Genomic DNA, 20,085 nt, shown 5'->3' with positions numbered 1-20,085 from the left:
ATGGTATCAGGATTATTCAAATGTCAGTTTAAGAACCTTATAGGATTAAGTTTAGGAAACTCTTAGGTACAGCATATGAAACTTCTATGCCAAAGCTTCCTTAATCTTAGAGTCCACTGTTTTAGTAGTTTTGTGTCAAATGATTTCAGATTTCCAGTAACATTTGCAAGGAATGATGAGCCAGTGAATTTGGATATAGGACAGATTCTCAAGGACCATGTAATCTAAAAAACTATCTACTTTTCAGTTTAGAAAGGGGAAAAATAATCTGTCCAAACGTCCAGCTGTATTGGATGGAGAACCTGGCCTGAAGTCCTGAGTTCAAATCCAACCTCAGGCAGTTAGTAACTGCGTGACCCTGGGCAAGACACTTAAACCTGTTTGCCTCAATTTCTTCTTTTGTAAAATGAGGTCCTCTCCAGTATCTTTGTCAAGAAAACCCCAAATGGGGTCAAAAAGAGTGTAACATGTCTGAAAAAAATGATTGACCAACAACAACAACAATTTGTCCTAACTTGCATATGTATTAAGTAGTGGACTAGATCTTTTGATTCCGATTCCAGGGTACTTATGGCTACTCTATGCTGTATTTCATTGTTAAGATCCCTCAATCATTCAAGTTATGTATTTGAACACTATCAAAATTGTAATGAAATATTGCTAGAATGGATAAAATATAATTTCACCAAATGTGATAGGGCCAGCATTAGTCCAACTGGGCTTTATTTTTGCAGTATAACATCACATAATTGTCTCATACCATGTTATTGGTCCTCTACAACACTTACATTTTTCAGATGAACTGATGTCATTTCTTTCTCAATTTGAAATGAAGTTGAGGGGTGGCTAGGTGGCGTAGTGGATAAAGCACAGGTCCTGGAGTCAGGAGTACCTAGGTTCAAATCCGGTCTCAGACACTTAATAATTACTTAGCTGTGTGGCCTTGGGCAAGCCACTTAACCCCATTTGCCTTGCAAAAACCTAAAAAAAAAAGCAAGAAATGAAGTTGATATTTTGACTCAAGATAAAAGGAATACTTTAGATTTAGCCACATCGAATGTCATGCTATTTATTTCATCCCAGTCTTCAAACTGGTTGAAATATTTTTGGATCCAGACTGTCATTCAACATGTTAACTATTGCTCATAACTTTGTATCATTTGCACATTTGATAAGCATACAAGTTATCAATTCAAAGAAAATATATTAAATAGCATAGAATCAAAGACAGAACCCACCTTGGTACATGCCCTTATCACCTCACTCTTGGACCACTATAATAACCTACTGGTTGGTGTCCTTGCCATGAGTCTTTTTCCACTACAGTTCATCCTTCATTTGACTGACTTTCTTAAAGCATAATTCTGGACCATGTCCACCACACTCCTCATTAAAATCTAGTGTCTCCTATCACTTCCAAAATCAAAAAAAGATCCTTTGGCATTCAAAATACCTTGAAGCCTGGAATTCTTTCTCTACTCATTTTCCCCTCCCTGGCTTCCTTCGATTCTGAGCTAAAATCCAACTTTCCAGAGGAAACTTTTCTAGATCTCTCTTTATATTAGTGCCTTCTGCTGAGTATCTCCAATTTATGTTGTTTATAGCTTCTTCATTTATATATTTGTCTCCTTTGTGAGCTCCTTGAGGACAGTAATTGATATTTTTTAAATCTGTAGAGTAGGTCCTTAATAAATTTTTTTTAAATGATTAACTCACTGATACTAGAGAGAGATGTTAAGTTGACTCCAAACCATTAATAGCTTATGGGATCATTTAATCTCTTCTTAATTCCACCAACTGTTCTGCTGTCTAGACCTCATTATTCCATCATGTCCATGATGAGAATTCATTTAACAATTTGCTAAAATCATATTTTAAACTATATACACATGAGTCTAGCTCGTTTATCAATTTAATAATAACTATCAAAAAAAGGTATGAAGCTTAAAGCCTGCCACAACCTGATCTTAGTATAGTTGTAGTAGCTCTTTGTGATCACAGCTAGATCTTCATTGACTATGATTTTTTAAAAAGTGTATTCTCAAATTTTGTCCATATTTGAAATCAAGTTCACTGGTCTTTGACTTGCAATTAATTATTTCTTTCCCTTTTTGAACTAATGACAGAATCCTGTTTTTCTGTAGTCCTATGGTGACTATCCTGTTCTGCATGCTCTTTCATGATAAAAGAAGGAATAATGGCTTAGTTATTAAATCCTCTGGTTCCCCCCCACACTCCCAGGTCCCTGAGATATAGCTCTGTTGGGTCTATTGACTAAAATTCATCTAGAATAATTGTGTTCTCCTATCTTGGTTATCAATTCCAAGCTATCTATTTTTCTTCTGTCTTTTTTCCAGTTCAAATATCTGTCTTTTCTTATCATGCTACACTCTTTCTATCCCAATCATGAGTAGTAATTCTTTGGCCTTTGTGATGATGAGCAAATCAATGAATCTCTCTAGGAAGATCTTAATTTCCTAATTATTAGGGGATTGGTTTAATTAATCTCTAAGATAAATTCTACCTCTTAAAATTATTTGCTTGAGAGTTTCATTGTATTGGGAGGTAGGGTGGAACAATGGGTAGAAGTCAAATCATGGAGTCAGGAAGCCTCTAAAGTTCTGTCTCTAAATTTAGCTAACTATGAAATTATGAACAAGTCTCTCAATGTCCCAGCCAGTTCTCAAGTATAAAGTACAAAGGAATTGCTGCTTTGCATTGCTGGGAGGAGTATACCCAAAAGAAGTTCCTTATAGTGATGACATTGCAGGCCAATACTTAAAAAACTCAACAAAACAAACAAAACAGTGCTAACACAGAACCAGTTCTACCACAGGAAATAGCTAAGGAAAATCCTTTCTCAAAATGTCCCAAGTCCAGTATTTACTCTTTATTCTTGAATACTGTAGCAGTGTAATGTAATTTCTGGTGGCTCTTATCAAGCTCTAAAAGCTCTGAGTGAGTCCTTGTCCAAAGTTCCACCTAGCTTGTCAGTTTGGAAGAGATTCATCACTGTTTAAAAGTTAAACATTTTAGCCTCCACAATTCATGAAGACTACTTAAGGAGATGGAATCTGTATTGGTGGATGGAGTACCCATAGAGATAAAATAATGAATCCTTCAAGCATTGAAATAATGAAGAGTCATCTATTTCTTTTTTTTTAATTTTTTTTAGGTTTTTTTGCAAGGCAAATGGGGTTAAGTGGCTTGCCCAAGGCCACACAGCTAGGTAATTATCACGTGTCTGAGACCGGATTTGAACCCAGTTACTCCTGACTCCAAGGCCGGTGCTTTATCCACTGTGCCACCTAGCTGCCCCAAGAGTCATCTATTTCTAAAACATTCTTTTGCTATAATATAAACAGTCAAATGTGAATTATGTGCCCTATTCCCTAGGTTCAAATCTAGTAACCCACCTAAATTTATGGGAATTATTTTGTTCTTCTCTTCATAAACCAAACTTTCCTTAGTCACTAATTTTCCTCCTGCCTTCTCGTAGACCTCCCTGACTCACATAAATCTGACAAGGAAAACTGCTTGGAATGAGGGAAGTTTTCAATGAGAGTCCTGGAAACTCAATAAAAATTAAGATAGGGAAAGTAAAAAAGGAAAAGGGATTATAAAATAGTTATTCAAATATGCATGATCTTATGAACACTTTTTCACCTGGAATGGGAGTCAGTGTGGGGTTTGATTCTGATAATCAAAACTGTATTCTTTTCCTTTTTGAGAACAGGGTAGTGAAAGGGGAGGCCCAAGTTTAGACAGACAGACAGACACACACTCACACACACACACAAACATCATGCAATATATTTTCCTTTTAGTAAAAATTATGAAGAGATTGGGCAGAGGACAATGAACTAAAGCACTATATGTATATATATATATATATATATATATATATATATATATATACATATGTGTATACAGGTATTTATATATTTGTTTGCTTATCTATATAAGCATTAATTCTTTTCTCTTCCATTGCCTCCCTCCTTCTTCTTGGAAAGGAAAAAAGGAAAGGAAAAAAAAAACAAAACCCTGTAACAAATATACATAACGCAGTAAAACAAATCCCCTCATGTGCTGTGTCCAGAAATGTATTTCTTATTTTATATCTTAAGATCATCATCTTTCTGGCAGTAAGTAGTCTGATTAATCTTCAATCATCTGGACTCATGATTTTTCATTGAATCAAAATTTTAAAGTCTTTCAAAGTTGTTTTTCTTGATGTCATTATACAAATTGTTCTCATAGTTCTACTCATTTCTTTCTGGATCAGGTCTCTTACCAGTTTTCTCTGAACTTTATTATTTCTTTTTTTCTGAAATGTTTATTACTTCTTTTTTTTGAACTTTTTTGGATTTTTTTTTAATTTAGGGCAGTGGGGTTAAGTGAATTGCTCAGTGTCACAAAACTAGGCAATTATTGAGTATCCGAGGTGGGATCTGAACTCAGGTCCTCCTGACTCCAGAGCTGGTGCTCTATCCACTGCGCCACCTAGCTGCCCCAACTTTGTTATTTCTTATGGAACAGTAGAATTCCATTTAAATTTCATATTTCAGTTTGTTGAATCTTTCCCAATTAGATAAGCATCCCTTTAGTTTCTGACCACTTCAAAAAGAATATTTTAAATACTTTTATATGTAGGTTAATTCTTTCTTTGATATCTTTTCACTATAGGCCTAACAATGATATAGTTGTATCAAAGGGTATGCTTGGTTTAGTAATTTGGAAGAGAAAAGTTCTAAATTGTTTTTCTAAACTCAGTGAGTCAATTCACAGTTTCACTCATAGTGCCCAAATATGCCTGTTTACCCACCCTCCAACATTTACCATTTTCCCCTTTTATTATCTTGCCAGTCAGTGAGATGGGCATGAGGTAGAAACTTAGAATTACACTAAATCACAAAATTTAAAACTTGAAAGGACTTTAGGGTTTCTTATTTTTAAATATTTGAGCCGATGGTTATGTGAATATCAAAACTAGAAACATCTAGAAGAAATAGAATATAAAAGGATTCTGCTTATGTACAAAGAAGGGTTTTCTAACAATCCTTTAGAAATAGAATAAGATAGCCTCCATTTAAAATACTTTTAGGTTTACAAAAAAACTTTCATCTCTATAGTCTGGAGAGGTAAGTAGAATAATTATTATTCCCATTTTACTGATAAAGGGAGTAAGAGTGAGAACAGTAATGAAAGGAAACAATATTGATTTGTGCTGGTAAATGTTGAACAATAGACTGCTGAGTCCTTGCTGGGTGGATGAGCAGTGTTCTTAGGACCCAAATAAAGTTGATTCTGCATTATCATTCATTGCTTTAAAAAATCTAGAAAATCAACACAACATTGAATCAAGTTCTACTTAAGTATAATTGCTCATACTAAAAATTGAATATGGTCTCTTGAGAGTTTAGTTCAAATTGGCTGAAGCACAGCCCTCTTCCAAGCCCAGGGCCCTTTCCTTTGTTCATTTGAATGAGCTTCTCATCACTTCTCATCAAACAAGCCTGGATCACCACTTTTCAAAAAATGCTGTAGAATTGATTCCTTCTTATTTATTGGTTGGAATAGTTGCTGAGATCCCTTATAAACACTGAGTTTGTATGATGCAGGGAACAGAAGTTACCAAAAGGCAGGTATTGGTTCTTCTACATTATCAGCCATACAGATGACTGGATTCATTTTACAAAGATATTTGTCCATCCCTCTCTCAGTCTTGGTTAGTTTTATAGATAACTCAGAAGAGTCTAAATAATAAGTTAAGAGACCTCTCTGTTCCTATTTTGGGTGTCTAGTCTCACACTAGACACAGGATGCTTTGTCTCAAGGGTAGAATCAACATTTCAAGAATGAAGAAAAAGGACCCTGGTTGCCTGCAAGTTCAGTTTAATTGACTCCACATACAACTTTCTAAGGGTTGCCTCAGCATACCACTGTTTAATTAATTTTTATAAAAATGTGTTCCACTTTATTTCCTTGCTTTTTTATATACTGACATTATGAATAAGAAGGAGGAGAAAGAGGGGGTGGAAAAGGAGATGGAGAAGGAGAAGATAAGGATAAGAAGTAGCTTGTGGCCAAAAATAGAATAAGGCTTCATATGTTACATTAGGATAGACTAGTCCATGGGTTTGCTGGCAAATGTTTTAACAACTAGCTCTCTGAAAATGATACACTTTTAAGTGTATTCTGCATTATTTACATTTTTCTCCATCTTTAGCTTAGACAATCAACAAATCAAACCTTGATTTGTAAATTGATTCCTGATTCCTGAGGTGTAAATATTCACACTGAAAATTTAACAATGAAAGCTGGTGAGAACTATCTCCTGCATATAGTATATAACCAAAGATGGTTACAGATTGAGAGAAGCCTTGGAACCAGGCTTCTGTGTGTCTTTAAGCCTCAAAAACATTAGTTAGCTTAGTATAAAAAATTAGTATTATTGTTGAGAAATATTTGTATTTTTTTCTCTTGATCCATTTTTACCAACTAGTTAAAAAATCTGCGCATTTGAATACCAGCTGAGAAGTTAAGATTGTTGTAAGCAGCCTGCTCCAGATGTCTTGATTCTGGTTTAGACCAAAGTGTCACAGAGTCCCATTGATTATATTCAACATTATGAGGTGTATAGTTGCATTTAATTTTTGCAAACTTGCATACTACAATGAGACACAGAGTAGCTTTTGCTAAAAGATGGTAGGGAGGATTTTTTTTAAAGCACAGATCCTTATATCTATTTATGGAGGAAGTTTAAGATTTCGGGTTGATTGGCAAATGCAGTCTGACTGTAAGGCATGTACTTCATTTCCTTTAGTCTGAAAAAGACACAGCTGAACAGTGTGCAGGAGGTAATATCATTCCATACTTAACTGTTTTCCTTCTCCTTGGACAATGACTGCAGATTCTGCATCAGAACTTTTGGGAACCATCAAAATTAGATCTAAGTATTCTTCAATATCAACAACTCCAAATTTGATTTTTAAAAAGGGAAAAAAGGGTACTCTGGTAAAATTCTGGTCTTGAGGACAATTAATCAGCTCCGGGGCAGCTGTTTTCCTGACATTTCTGCAAATTGTTGTGGAAAAATTAATGAAAGCTAGATCAGTAATGGTTTCAAGCTTGGCTAGTGGAAAGTATGACAGTGTTTCCATCAGCAATTAAGTTAGGCTGCCCTTTTTTTTCTATAGGGGAAGTGGTATGATGTGTGTTCTCCACAGGAAATAGAAAACACCAGCTGAACCATGTAGTAGAACAGGTATGGAGTAATGCCTTCATAGTATTCCTGTGTGGCCCCTAAGTAACTGGTACCTGAGGTCCAGTCATTGCTATAAAATAAAAAATAAAGAAAAGTATTTTTCAAATTCCTAAGAATCATTTTTTAGGAAGAGTAGGATGTTTGAACGTTTACTTATTCTCCTTTGGTTTTAGAAACTCAGAAACAATGTTAGGCTACACTTTGGGAACCGGAAAATGGAATTTATGACAAAGAGAAAGTGAAACTGATTTACCTAATTTTTACTGTTCCAACTGAAGGTAGTAAAGAACAGGCCCAGTTCACATCCTGTGTAACCCTATGGGATTTTCCCCAGTATTAGTTAAAAATTTTCCCATAGGGGTCACACAGGATGTGAATTAAAGTAAACACATAGCATGCTTCACAAAAAGGAAATTAGCTTTCTAAATGATCCTTTCATTGTTAACATCCAGAGCTTGTTATCAGTAACATGGGAAAGGATCTCTTTAATGTCTCATTACCAAGTTGTTGCATTATTAGTATAATGAAAATTTCATGAATGAAGTCATAGAGCTATGAATTTATTTTCCTATTTGGAAGGCAGAGAGGAAACACAATAAAGCTCCCATTAGGCTTTTTTTTTTTTTGTAAACAAGGTAACTTACCAAGACCGTACCCTAAAAGAAAGCATTTTAGTGGGAAATGGAAAATTTTAGTTCTATAGATAGAACATGAAAATCTTCATGCTTTGTTAATATGGACCAGGTGTGAAAATGTACCCTGGGAACCATTTCCATTGATTTTTCAGGGAGGACAATGGGAATGCTTCCCAACATTTCTCTGGAACCCCTTGCTCTCAATCTAGGCACCTCTCTGATCAAAGAGGAGCCTTCATAAGAAAAGACTTCTAAAAGTGCCTGTATATCTTTGTGTGTGTGTGTGTGTGTGTGTGTGTGTGTGTGTGTGTGTGTGTGTGTGTGTGTGTATGTGTGATATTGTAATAATAATCAGGCAACTCCGAAAAAAACTCTAAGTTACAGAGAATGTTCAGCTTTGCATACTGGAAGGTCCCTACATGGATCAAATCACAGGTCTGGGAATAACAAACAAACCCAAACAACAATATCAAAGGATGGTTTAAATGCTTTGTATGCTCAAAACTATAACTCACATTTATCTAGTGGAGAGATTCTTAATCTTTTTTAGTGTCTTGAACTTCTTTGGCAGTCTGGTAAAACTGAAGGCTCCTTAGAATAATGGTTTTAAATTAATAAAATTAGGTATATAGGATTACAAAGGGAACAAATTATATTGAAATTAATTTCTCAAAACACACATTCATAGACCCTAGTATTTCAGTCTTAGAGTTATCCCTGTGAAACTTGCTTAGAAAATTTTAGAGGAACAGCTAAGTTGCACAGTGTATAGATCCCTGGCCCTGGAATAAAGAGGATCTGAATTCAAATTTGACTTCAGATATTTACTAGTTGTTTGACCCTGGGAAAGTCACTTAACCCTGATTCCTTTTTTTTTTTTTTAAAGTAATTTAAAAATTAGACAACTAAGAATAGAAATTAGGTGAACAACACAAACCCAAAGAGACTTTGGTGAGAGTGAAAGATTACCTTCCCTACCCATGAATGTCTTGAACCAGTTCAATATTATGTATTTTGACCAAACTCTTGAGTCAGGTCAATTTTGAAGTGATTAATAAATGCTATTAAATGTTTACTGAAAGTTATTAATCAAATTTTTAATTTTCTGAAGAGCTGATACCTAAACTCTTCCATCTCTTTATTTTTCAGACTCAAAGTTAAAAAATAAATTGAAGAAAGTTCATTTTATCAGTATGTATTTATAAAATGCTCTTACGAACATAGTAATTTGTTGAGTACCATAGAAAGCAAGTTGAATGGGAAGGTCCCTTGCCCTCAAGGGGTTATTCATCTTATACACACATCATCAACACAAATAAATATATCAGTGGTCATCACACACTGTTGTAGCTGTACAAACATTCTACAAACACACCAAATAAAGAATTTACATTAAAAAACATTTTCTCAGTTCTCCAAAAAGAAAAAAACAACCTTCCTATCAAGCAGTTATGTCCTTTCATATACTAGTTCTTTAGGCTAAATTATAAGTGAGTATATTGAACAAACTTTGAGCCTGGGACACTTGGAAATAGGAATTTCCATATTGGTTGATGTAATACTTGAACAGAGTTGACTAGGAGAAATATAGGAGGAGACCTAAAGAATTGTTTATTTTTTTTCCTTCAAATGAAGAAAATGAAACAATATTTGGTGATCTAATGAGTATTTTAGGTCTAATCTGAAGAATGATAGGAAGTAATTACAGGATACAATGAGTAGAGAAGCATGGTCCAAGTATCTGTGATAGCAGAAACATTAGTTATCTATCTATGTTGAATGGATTAGAGGACTACAAGTAAAGTAAGATGAGACATACTGCAAAGGAAAATTAATAGACTATGGAAAGATTGTGGCTTTAATATAGAAGAGATTCACTTGGGATATACAAAGAAGAAAATTGCCAGGATTGGATGCTTGTAGCAAAGGGTGATAAAAATTAAATGCAAATAAGTTTTATGTTACTTATCTAGGGATGCAAAAGCATCCTTTCTAGTTCAAACTCCTGAAATCCTTGTCCTTCAGTATCTTACAGTCTAATAGAAGAAGGTTATAAATGAAAAATAAGGAGAATTTAATGTTTTTAAATTCAAATTATTGTTGTATTTGTATTTTTATTTGGCATTATTCAATCATAATCTTATTTTATTATCAATTTATTCATGTTGTCATTGTTTGCCTTCTTTCTCAGAAAGGAACAATGACATCAGGAGAATGATGTCTCGACTTGCAAGTGCATTGAATTTAAGTGAAGCAGGGCTGTGTAAAGTAATCAGCCTCATTATCTCCTCTAGAGCCTTCTGGATGACAGTGGCAAGGCATAGGTCAGGATGGCTGGAGATTGCCCTAAATGAAATGGGAGACCTTGGTCTTTTTGTGTAGTATTTTGTGGATTATAAAGTGGTGCTTTACTGGTGTCCCACGAGGTAACAGTGCAAGTTTTACTCTCTCCATCTTTCAGATAAGCAAAATGCAGCTTAGAGAAATTGTAACTCGTTCTGTCAGAGAGCTAATGTTGGTACTAGAACATGTGATGTTGTCAATTAAAGAATCATAGGTGGCACAGTTAATACAGCAACTCTGGAGTCAGGAGGGTACTGAGTTCAAATCCAGCCTCAGACACTTGATGCTTACTAGCTGTGTGAACTTGAGCCCCACTTAACTCCATTGAATCACAAAATCAAAAACAACAACCACAACCCCCCCCCCCCAAGAATCACAGATTCAGAGTCAGAAAACAAGTCACCCAGGTGGGTAGCTGTAGGAAACAAAGGGAGAGGAATAGAAGGGGTTTGCTGACCTGCATTTTTTTAAATAGAAGACCACATTTTATCATGAAGAACTGATGCTACTTTGAGAATATGATTCAGGAAAACAATCAGAACAAGAGGTAATATAAGAATGTACAAAGTTGGGGCGGCTAGGTGGCATAATGGATAGAGCACCGGCCCTGGAGTCAGGAGTTATCTCAGTTCAAATCCAGCCTCAGACACTTAATAATTACCTAGTTGTGTGGCCTTGGGCAAGCCACTTAACCCCATTGCCTTACAAAAACATAAAAAATAAAAAGAATGTAAAATGTTTCCTGTGAGTCCAGGTTGTACATATTTCCAAGAAAGGAAAGAGTGGCAAGATTGCAACTGAAGAGGAAGTAGTTTTGCCCCGGAGGGAAGAATAAGTCAGGAGGTAACCACCTTATAGTCAAACAGATCCAAACTCAGATACTTTCTGACTCTGGGCAAGTCACTTTCAAAACTATCTCAGACATGTATTAGGGCAAATAAGTCTTAACTTAATCCTTTTTGCCTCAGTTTCCTTATCTGTAAAATGAACTGGAGAAAGAAATGACAAACCACTTCAGTGTTTTTGCCAAGGAACCCCAGTGGGGTCCCAAAAAGTGAGATGGTACTGAAATGACCAAACAACAACCTCAATTGGTTTTCATTGCTGCATGCCAATTCTTATACTTTTTTTTAGGTTTTTTTGGCAAGGCAATGGGGTTAAGTGGCTCGCCCAAGGCCACACAGCTAGGTATTGATTAAGTGTCTGAGGCTGGATTTGAACTCAGGTACTTCTGACTCCAGGGCCGGTGCTCTATCCATTGTGCCACCTAGCCGCCCCACCTTGTACTTTTTCTTGATTGACTCCCACTCACCTAGCCCACCTCTTATCTCCTCCAGTCACCCCTCATACTCCCCCCACCATCAGGGGACCTTCTCTCATTATTTTCTGAAAAAAAATCTAAGCATCTGTCATGAGTTAAAATCCCTTCTACAGGAAAACTCTTGTCTAGGACTTTTCCTTTGTTAATTATTTTCTTTTTATCCTGTGTATAGCTTGTTTGTACAGTTGCTTTCACTTGTCTCCCCCATTAGAATGTGAGCTCCTTGAGGGCAGGGACTGACTTGACTTTCTTTGATCCCCAACCCTTAACACAGAGCCTCTCAAATAGTAAGTGCTCATTAAATATTCGTTGTCTAATTGATTTCATTCCACCAATCAATCTACATGCATTTATTAAGCTCCATCTATGTGTCAGTAACTGTGATATGCACTACAGATACAATACAAAATCTTCCCGTCCATACAATAGGAGCTTCTCTCTTCCATAATTCTCTATTTTCCTAATTTTTAAGTTTTTGTAATCTCCTGGCTATTTCAATACTGCTTATAGCTATCCCTAGATAACACTTATCATTTAAAAAAAAAACCCTTCACTTTACTCTATCATATCTTCAATCTCTATTTCTAGATCTCATTTCTTTTTCACAATCAAAATACTAGAGGGAAAAAAGTCTCTATTTGTTGCCTCTACTTTTTTCATCTCCTACTCACTTTCCAGTCCCTTGTAAATCTTCCAGTCCTCCACATCCCCATTCAATTGAAAGTGCTCTCTCCAAGGTCATTAGTGACCTCTTAATTGCCAAATTCATATCCAGCATCTGTGAGGCATTTCTTCCATAATACAGAAGTAATTGTCTCTGCTTCAGATAATGCCCAGTTTCCTTCCAAACTCAGCTCAAATGCCACTTCCTACAGGAAGTCTCTATTAGTCTTCCAGGATGCTAATACTTTCTTTTCTGTGAGTTACTACACAATTTTAAATATGTTTTGTATTTAATTTTCTTTGTATAAGCTCCTTAAACAAGAACTCTTATATTTTGTTTTATTCCCAACACTACCTATATTTCTTGGTATGTAGTAAAATCTTCACAAGTTCTTTTGAAAAAAATGAATTCATAAATGAACCCTCTGAGTAGGGCAATGGCAATGCAACTAAATATTAACATCCAGAATATGGAAAAGAAAGTACAGAAGTTCAGAGCTAAGGAAAGTGACATTTATCCTCAAGACTTTTGGAAACTGTAAACGTTTAATGGATTCCTAGATTGCTATCTTTCCTATATTCAGCACCATCATCATCACTCATCTTTACTCTGTTGTGAATTTGTCATGAATAAATTACTTTGTAAACCCTAGAAATGGTTAGTGTGCTATTATCAGAAATTGGGAAGGGGTGAGGAAAAAGAAACCGCATTGTTCTTCCCTCTGTAGGTCATTTGAGGACTACTCCAGGATGCTACAGAGATGGAGGACAACAAATTCCGAAAGCACTACCAGTGAGACAAAAAGCTAGTGGGAAAAAATAATGGGATCTCAGGGGAACAAGGTCTGTGATTCCACATACCCTAACAGTTTTGATTGGACTCAACCTGGATAAGATTCAGTTTAAAAACTAGGATACATTTTTGTACTTACAAAGAACTATGTTCAGTTTTTTAAATAATAGGGTAAAAAAGATTATAGTTTAATCTTATTTAAGAGGAACAATGACCGGGGACAGCCTTGCAAATATGATATAGGCAGTAACAGAAAAAGTGGTTAAACAGAGCAAAATAAGTAACACCATACAGCTTTATACAAGAAAAAACAAACCATGAAACATAAAATAAGTAACTTATTTTAACTATTGGACAAACTAAAAGTATTGCTATGTTGATATTCTCTATGCAGTGACTTTTGCCTTACAAAGATAATTGATTGTCAGGGACTACTAGGCACTTAGGCTAAACTTTCTGGCATATATTTTACAAATACAAGCTAACACCATTAATACTATTGACTTTGAGAAGGAAGAGAATTTTTTATATTTATTAATTTACATAGTAATCATTCTCTCAAGAACCCAAGGTGCTGTTCAGGAAATTTTTAAATAGACAATTCAATTTAAACACTATTCAACATATTGGTATCATTCTGCACTTAAACCAGGCAAAGTGCTGACTGACTTAACCTATTGAGTTGGTCTGGGGAACAGAGGAAAAAATGAAGCCTGACCTGTTTTGCTTTGGTGTTACAAAGAGCCTTATGGAATCCTTTTCTTTCTTTTTTACCTTAAAAGTGATGCCCAATAAATTCCAATTCTGAAGTTATTATGTGGCTTCATTTTTTCCTATGAGACATCAAAATAATAGCCCTTTCCTCCCTTTTTCCCCCAATGTGACAGTCTTACAGGGAGTCACAGTGTGTGGTGGGGGAGGAGGTGGGGAAGAGCTTGTGACATGCATGAAATTTTAGCCGTTGCATTAAATGATAGGGTTTGGAAGATGTAAATACTGTGGTTTAGATGAATCCACCTACTAACTTCTTTGTAAGGCAGGTTTCTTAAGTCAATCTTAGATGATCTTTGCTTTCTGCAATTTTTCATCCTCTGACTATGTAGATCAAGGATGAGTGTGTGGTATGGTGTTTTTTTTAATGAAAATATGACTTGCACTGCCTCTGAGATCATTCTATTATGGAATACTATTTTTCCTCCTCCCACCTTTCTCTTTAAATACACACATATACACACAGTCATACATACTACACACACACACACACACACACACACACACATACACACAAACTAACAAGAAGTTTTCATGATTTTTTTTTAACCTATTGTTCTCTGAATGAGCAATTCTCTAAGGATCTTTTTTGTCAATTTGTCAGATACATTTATAAATTTAATAGTGATTGACAGGATGTCTCTTATTGTATTTACTGAATGACCTACTTACAGCATCTCATGACCACTTAAACCTAGCTCCCCTGTCCCCGATTTTTAGAATGATACTGCAACCTGACCTTCCCTATAAAAGTTTTATGGAGTTTTTCTTTATGTTGCTTTAACTTAATACATTAACCACATTCTCTGATATTTTTATTTTTACTTGTGGAACCTAGTCTACTCAGCAATGATAGTATTTCTGAAGCTTCCTCCCATTAAAAAATGTGTATATGGAGAACTACTATTAGAATTTCTCAGCTTATCCTATAAAGATGCCACATATATGTAATTTATATGTAAATTTACACGTATATTTATATATGAATCCAATCATTCAATGACCTATTAAATTAGTTGGGAATCAAAATAATTTTAATAAGTCAGTCTTTATATATATATATATATATATATATAGTAGTTATGAAGAGCTATTTAGTTACATATTACATTAAAAAAGTATTATCTAAGTACCTTAGTAGTTATATATAACTATATAAGTTACATATTATGTTAGAAGTGTTTTTTACCAGAAATATTTTAAACAGAGGACTAGGACCAGATTCCTGTATGTACTTGACTATCATTCCCAGTCAGCAGAATTGTTTAAATTATATAAGTAATAGTTCATTAGACTAAATTTCCCTTAATAAATAGGAAACAGTATTTAATGATTAAACTATAAATCCATTAAAAAACACTAAAGTTTGGGAAAAAGGGATTTTTTTGGCAAGACAATGGAGTTAAGTGACTTGCACAAGGTCACACAGCTAGGACATTATTAAGTGTCTGAGGTCGAATTTGAACTCAGGTCCTCCTGACTCCAGGGCTGGTACACTATCCACTGTGCAACTATCCCCTGAAAAAAAGTTCTCACATGATTGCTATACATAACTGAGACCTGAAGTTTTATGTAAAATCCTCTGTTCTACTTCATATGTAGTAACATGCATTCTATTTGGCATTTGTTATGTTCAAAATAAAAAAATAATTTTAAAAGCTATGAATAAAACTATAAAAATAATTTAAAACTGGAAGGAGAAGAACAAACAGATGAAAAATGGAAAAGATCTCTCTGAATTTCTATAACAAACTTTTTTTTTCATTGATGACAGTGGAACCACCACATTTGAACTCTAGCATCTCAGTCCCTGATGTACTATGAGGAAATGGAAATGGCACCAAAAAGATGAAGATGGAGAAAAACAGCTGGACCAGACCAAATACATACAGAGGAAATCCTTGCTGGAGGCAACACAATTTTGAAGGCATTAAGGGACTTATTTTCAAGGTATCTGAAAGAGAATATGTACTAAATATTTGAAAATAATTGTGGGCAGTATTCAGTATTTTAGTTCTTCAATGGATTTGTTTATTAATTTTTATGGACATTTCACACTATGGGAATTAATGAAGATTGCAGTCCCTTCATGCCTTCTCATCTTGACTGATTCTTGTCCATGTTTCTCTCACAAATCCTCCATAGAGAAGGTATCCAAATGTGCCTTAGACCTAATTTGATATCTCTTTATGATCTGTGAGTGTGAATGCAACGCTTGGGCAGTCTTTCCATTTCAATCCATGAAAATATGATTTTTATGCTTTCCACTTCAAAAAAAGAATCAAGAATCAAGAAGACAAATAAAAACCAACTTATATGCTTATTTATTATTTTCATAAAATCTTTAGGGAGATAACCTATCCTTGTATCAAGGTCTTCCATGATGAAAATATAAGAAGATAAAGGAAGATTTTTGCAAATAATTTTCTGCAACCAACTACATATGCACACTCACATAATTTACTGAAACAATCAGAAAAATAAAAGACTATTATTATATATTCTTAAAAAATATATGTTCTAGTAGAAAAAAATCATCTTTAAAGACTTTCATCCATCATGGTGTCTCTCTTGTTAGATGCAATAAAAGGCAATTTTGATGATAGTTTTCAAAAGTGTTTTATGTTTTTGTGAAGGATATTTAGTACATAATCCAGATGGATGAAATTCTCCGGATACTCCTGTTTGCAGAAGACATTGTCCTGATTACATCAGGCTCTAGACTACTACAGATCTCCTTAAACGAGATCCATACCAGTTCAAAAATGTTTTGACCTAACAACTGATATAGAAAAATTCAAACAGATGAAGAATGTTTTATTGTCAGACTATATAATATGGATAGATAGACTTATTAAGCTGATTCATCATATCTTAGGCAGACACTGTAGATAGCAAATGAACTGTGCCCTAAATTGTATATAAATAAGTGATCAATCTGGATTGCATTTGGAAAACTGTGCAGCATTTTGAATGATTTAAAGATACTTCCTCAAATAGAAAATCCATCTTTTTAACACCAGTATTTTTCTTGTGATCCTATATAGCTTTGAATCATGGAATATTACAATATCTGAAGAATAAAATTCATTGGTGACCCAAAAAGTAATGAAGATATGTTTTATATGTGTAAATTAACTGCAGTATATTACTGATGACAAAATGAACATCAAAAACAGAGTAAATAATTCAATCAGAGATGAATGACTGGAAAAGATGATGAGTTGGTTTTGAATTGATAGTGAGAACTGAACGATAGGCAGTCCATGTGTTGCATTTGCTGAATACTTAAGAAACCTAGAAGAAGATCCTCAGAATACTGAGTGACTTCTTTGTAGAGGAATTAGAGGAGATGGACAAGAGTAACAGAGGAAAAGAAGGCATGGATGGTTTGTGGTCTGGACCATTACAGGGTGTCCTCACATCAATGAAGTCATTGAAGTATTTGATAGATTGTAAACATAATAGAAAATAATAATATTTGTAGAAAGACTTCTATAAATTGAACATGTAATTCTTAATACTTATGGTAATGATAATAGTTAAAATTTATATAGTACTTTAAGGTATGCAAAATACTTTTTAGATATCAGCAATAACCTCAAATTCTAAGCACAGTAGCATTTCTGCAAATAAGATGGAGTTAGATCACAAATCCCTACTTGTCCCATGTTTTTAGGTATGTGTTAATAAGAAATAGTGGGGGTGAGGAAGAGAGACCTACTTCTATATGCTCCTTTACCAGTTAGAAAAGAGAGATTAATTTCTTTCAACATGACCATTACAGAAGAGAAACTATTGCTTGTTTCTTTGTCTGCCAAAAAAAGAGGGAAAAAAGTCAGAATAAAGAGGGGTAAGTCTTAGATGATTCTTCCTTATATCCCATAAAATTTGACCTAGTTCTCTTTCCAGTCTTTATTGCTGACTCCACAGTGCCCCCTGAGGGTGGGAGGCAAGGTTATGCCATACTTATTTTAAATTCTTTATTAGATCTGGGGACTGAAATGTATATCTGTACATTTTCTGGAATAGGAAGGAGAGGAGAGGAGAGGGCAGGGGAGGGGAGGGATGGAAGAAACGAAGGAAGAAGGAGAGAAAGGAGTGAATTAAGGAAGAGGGCAAGGAAGGAGGAAGAAGGAAAAAAAGGTTTTATTTTGAATATCCCCCATTTCTGAAAACATTCCTTGGTTTCTTCCTTTCCCTTCTTTCCTTTTTCTTTCCCTCCCATTCCATCTCCTCCCCTTCATTCTCTTCTCATATTTAGTAAGTCAGCCTTTGTAGTAAATAATAAAAAAGGAAAGAAAGGTAAAGCAAAATGGCAAGCTAAGCAACACAAGAACTTATATGAGATCCAATATTACATATTCAAAGTTCCCAATATGAGTTCCCCACTTCGAGAGGGAGACCTTCCCCAGGACCAAGTTGGAGCATTATAATTACATAATTCTGAGAGGTAGGTAGCTTGGTGTAGTGAACACAGAGGTGGCCTTTGCTAAATCTCTTATCTTTGCAAAATTCTGATTTTGTGACTTCTGGCAAAGCACTAAATTCTTTGAGGCTAGGAAATTCAGACAATAAGTTAGATAGGAACTCTTATCTTGTTTTAATAGAGAAACTTTCTCAATTGGAATTTCTAGTGCCAATGAACTTTAGGAACTTAAAAAATAATCATGAGGCATTTAGTTTTGTGATCTTATTCTTTCCATTGATGTTGTAATCATTTTATATATTTGTTAGCTATTTCTGTTTATTTCATCCTGCATCATATTATATATATATATATATATATATATATATATATATATATATCTTCTCATGCTTCTCTATATTCATTATTCTTACAAGACAGTAATACTCCATTGCATTCACATATTAGTTTGTTTAACTAACCACAAATTGATGATCATATTACTTTACTGTTTTATTTTATTTATATTCATTTCTACTTCTTTGCTACTTTAAAAATCACTGTTGTAGATATTTTGATAAATATGACAACTTTCTATCCTTGATTCCTTGATCTCCTTGAGGTAGATGGAAAACAATGAGACCTTTGTTTCAAAGGATATATATATATATATATATATATATATATATATATATATATATTTGAAATTATGCTTGAAAAAGTGATATATATATATATATATATATCACTTTTTCAAGCATAATTTCAAATTGTTTTCCACAATGATTGGAACAATTCCTAGTTTGGAATTGTATTAGTCAATTTGCTTTTACACATCCCCTCCAGTTGTGGTGTAAATAGCTCTGTAACCTTGGGCAACTCACTTAAACCTGATTGCCCCAAATCCAGGGCCATCTCCAGTTGTGGCTCCAGAAGAGAATGTGAGGCTGGTGACTTAGCACAGCATATCCTCACTCAAATCCTATTCATTTGCTTGTCAGGTCATCACCTCCTTGATGTCATGGTCTTCTTTGAGAATGAAGGGCAAAAAACAACAATCTAACTCTTTTTCTTTTTTTTCCAACTTTTTCAGTTAGATGGGTGTGGGGTAAAAATCTCAATTGTTTTGGTCTGCTTTTCTCTTTATTAATTTGGAGTGGCAGTTGTCTTTTAAAAACAAAACAAAGAAAGCATAGCAAAACAAAACAAGACTTGCAAATCCTTCAGGGAAGTCTAACCAAGATAACCATAGAAAACCACTTACCAGATCTAGCCACAAAGACAATTATTGTCTTCTCATCAGAGAATTATTGTTTTGGTGGGATTAGGTGAAAGAGGATTATAGTATTATGCCTCTTTTCCTATTAAAAGTAAAAAATTACTCACCCAGTAATAAATCTTCATTTTACAATTTTGCTAGAAGTAGGTAAGTTAAACTGCTCTTAATAAGTGATTTTTCAAAAAAAAATAGCCTGTTAGGTAACCTATTCTGCCCTGGCTTAAAGCAATATAATTGTGGAAGCTGCTATAACAAAATGCCAACCTTCCTCCACCTCCCAAACTTTTTACTGGGGTGCAATTTTATATAGCAATAAGATCAACAGTAGTGAAATAGAATTAACTCTTGATTTTATTTAAACCTGGGCTAGTTTGCTAACCACCTACCATACTGTTGTAATAGAAATAGGAATTGAATTTGAGATTTCACTCACAGTGGAAACTACCAAATGAGGACAATCTCTCTATCAAACAAGGTCAATACCCTCTCTGTCACTTCTAGTCTTAAAAAGCTTTCTAGAGCACTGAGTATTTAAGTAACTGGTCAAGGTCACACAGTCACACTATTCCTGGCAGGGACAGGACTTTCTGATTTCAAGGATGCCT

The 20,085-nt window shown here is 34.6% G+C and overlaps 1 protein-coding gene across 15 annotated transcripts in view; it reads left to right on the top strand.

Annotated features, from left to right (window-relative positions):
- Positions 1-20,085, top strand: part of HIVEP2 (HIVEP zinc finger 2) — a 392,429-nt gene that overhangs the window by 288,236 nt on the left and 84,108 nt on the right. For 13 of the 15 annotated variants that reach the window (XM_074187727.1, XM_074187726.1, XM_074187722.1 and 10 more), the window contains one exon: positions 15,568-15,743. The gene's annotated coding sequence lies outside the window, so the exon portion shown is untranslated. Of the gene's footprint in view, positions 1-12,957; positions 13,073-15,567; positions 15,744-20,085 lie in introns of all 15 variants that reach the window. The other 2 variants (XM_074187718.1, XM_074187723.1) reach the window with 1 other exon arrangement.

This window comes from Macrotis lagotis, chromosome 5 (genome assembly GCF_037893015.1).
Source record: "Macrotis lagotis isolate mMagLag1 chromosome 5, bilby.v1.9.chrom.fasta, whole genome shotgun sequence".
Lineage (NCBI taxonomy): Eukaryota > Metazoa > Chordata > Mammalia > Peramelemorphia > Peramelidae > Macrotis > Macrotis lagotis.
Note: the sequence above shows the minus strand (reverse complement) of the source record. Positions and strands in the feature narration are given on the sequence as shown.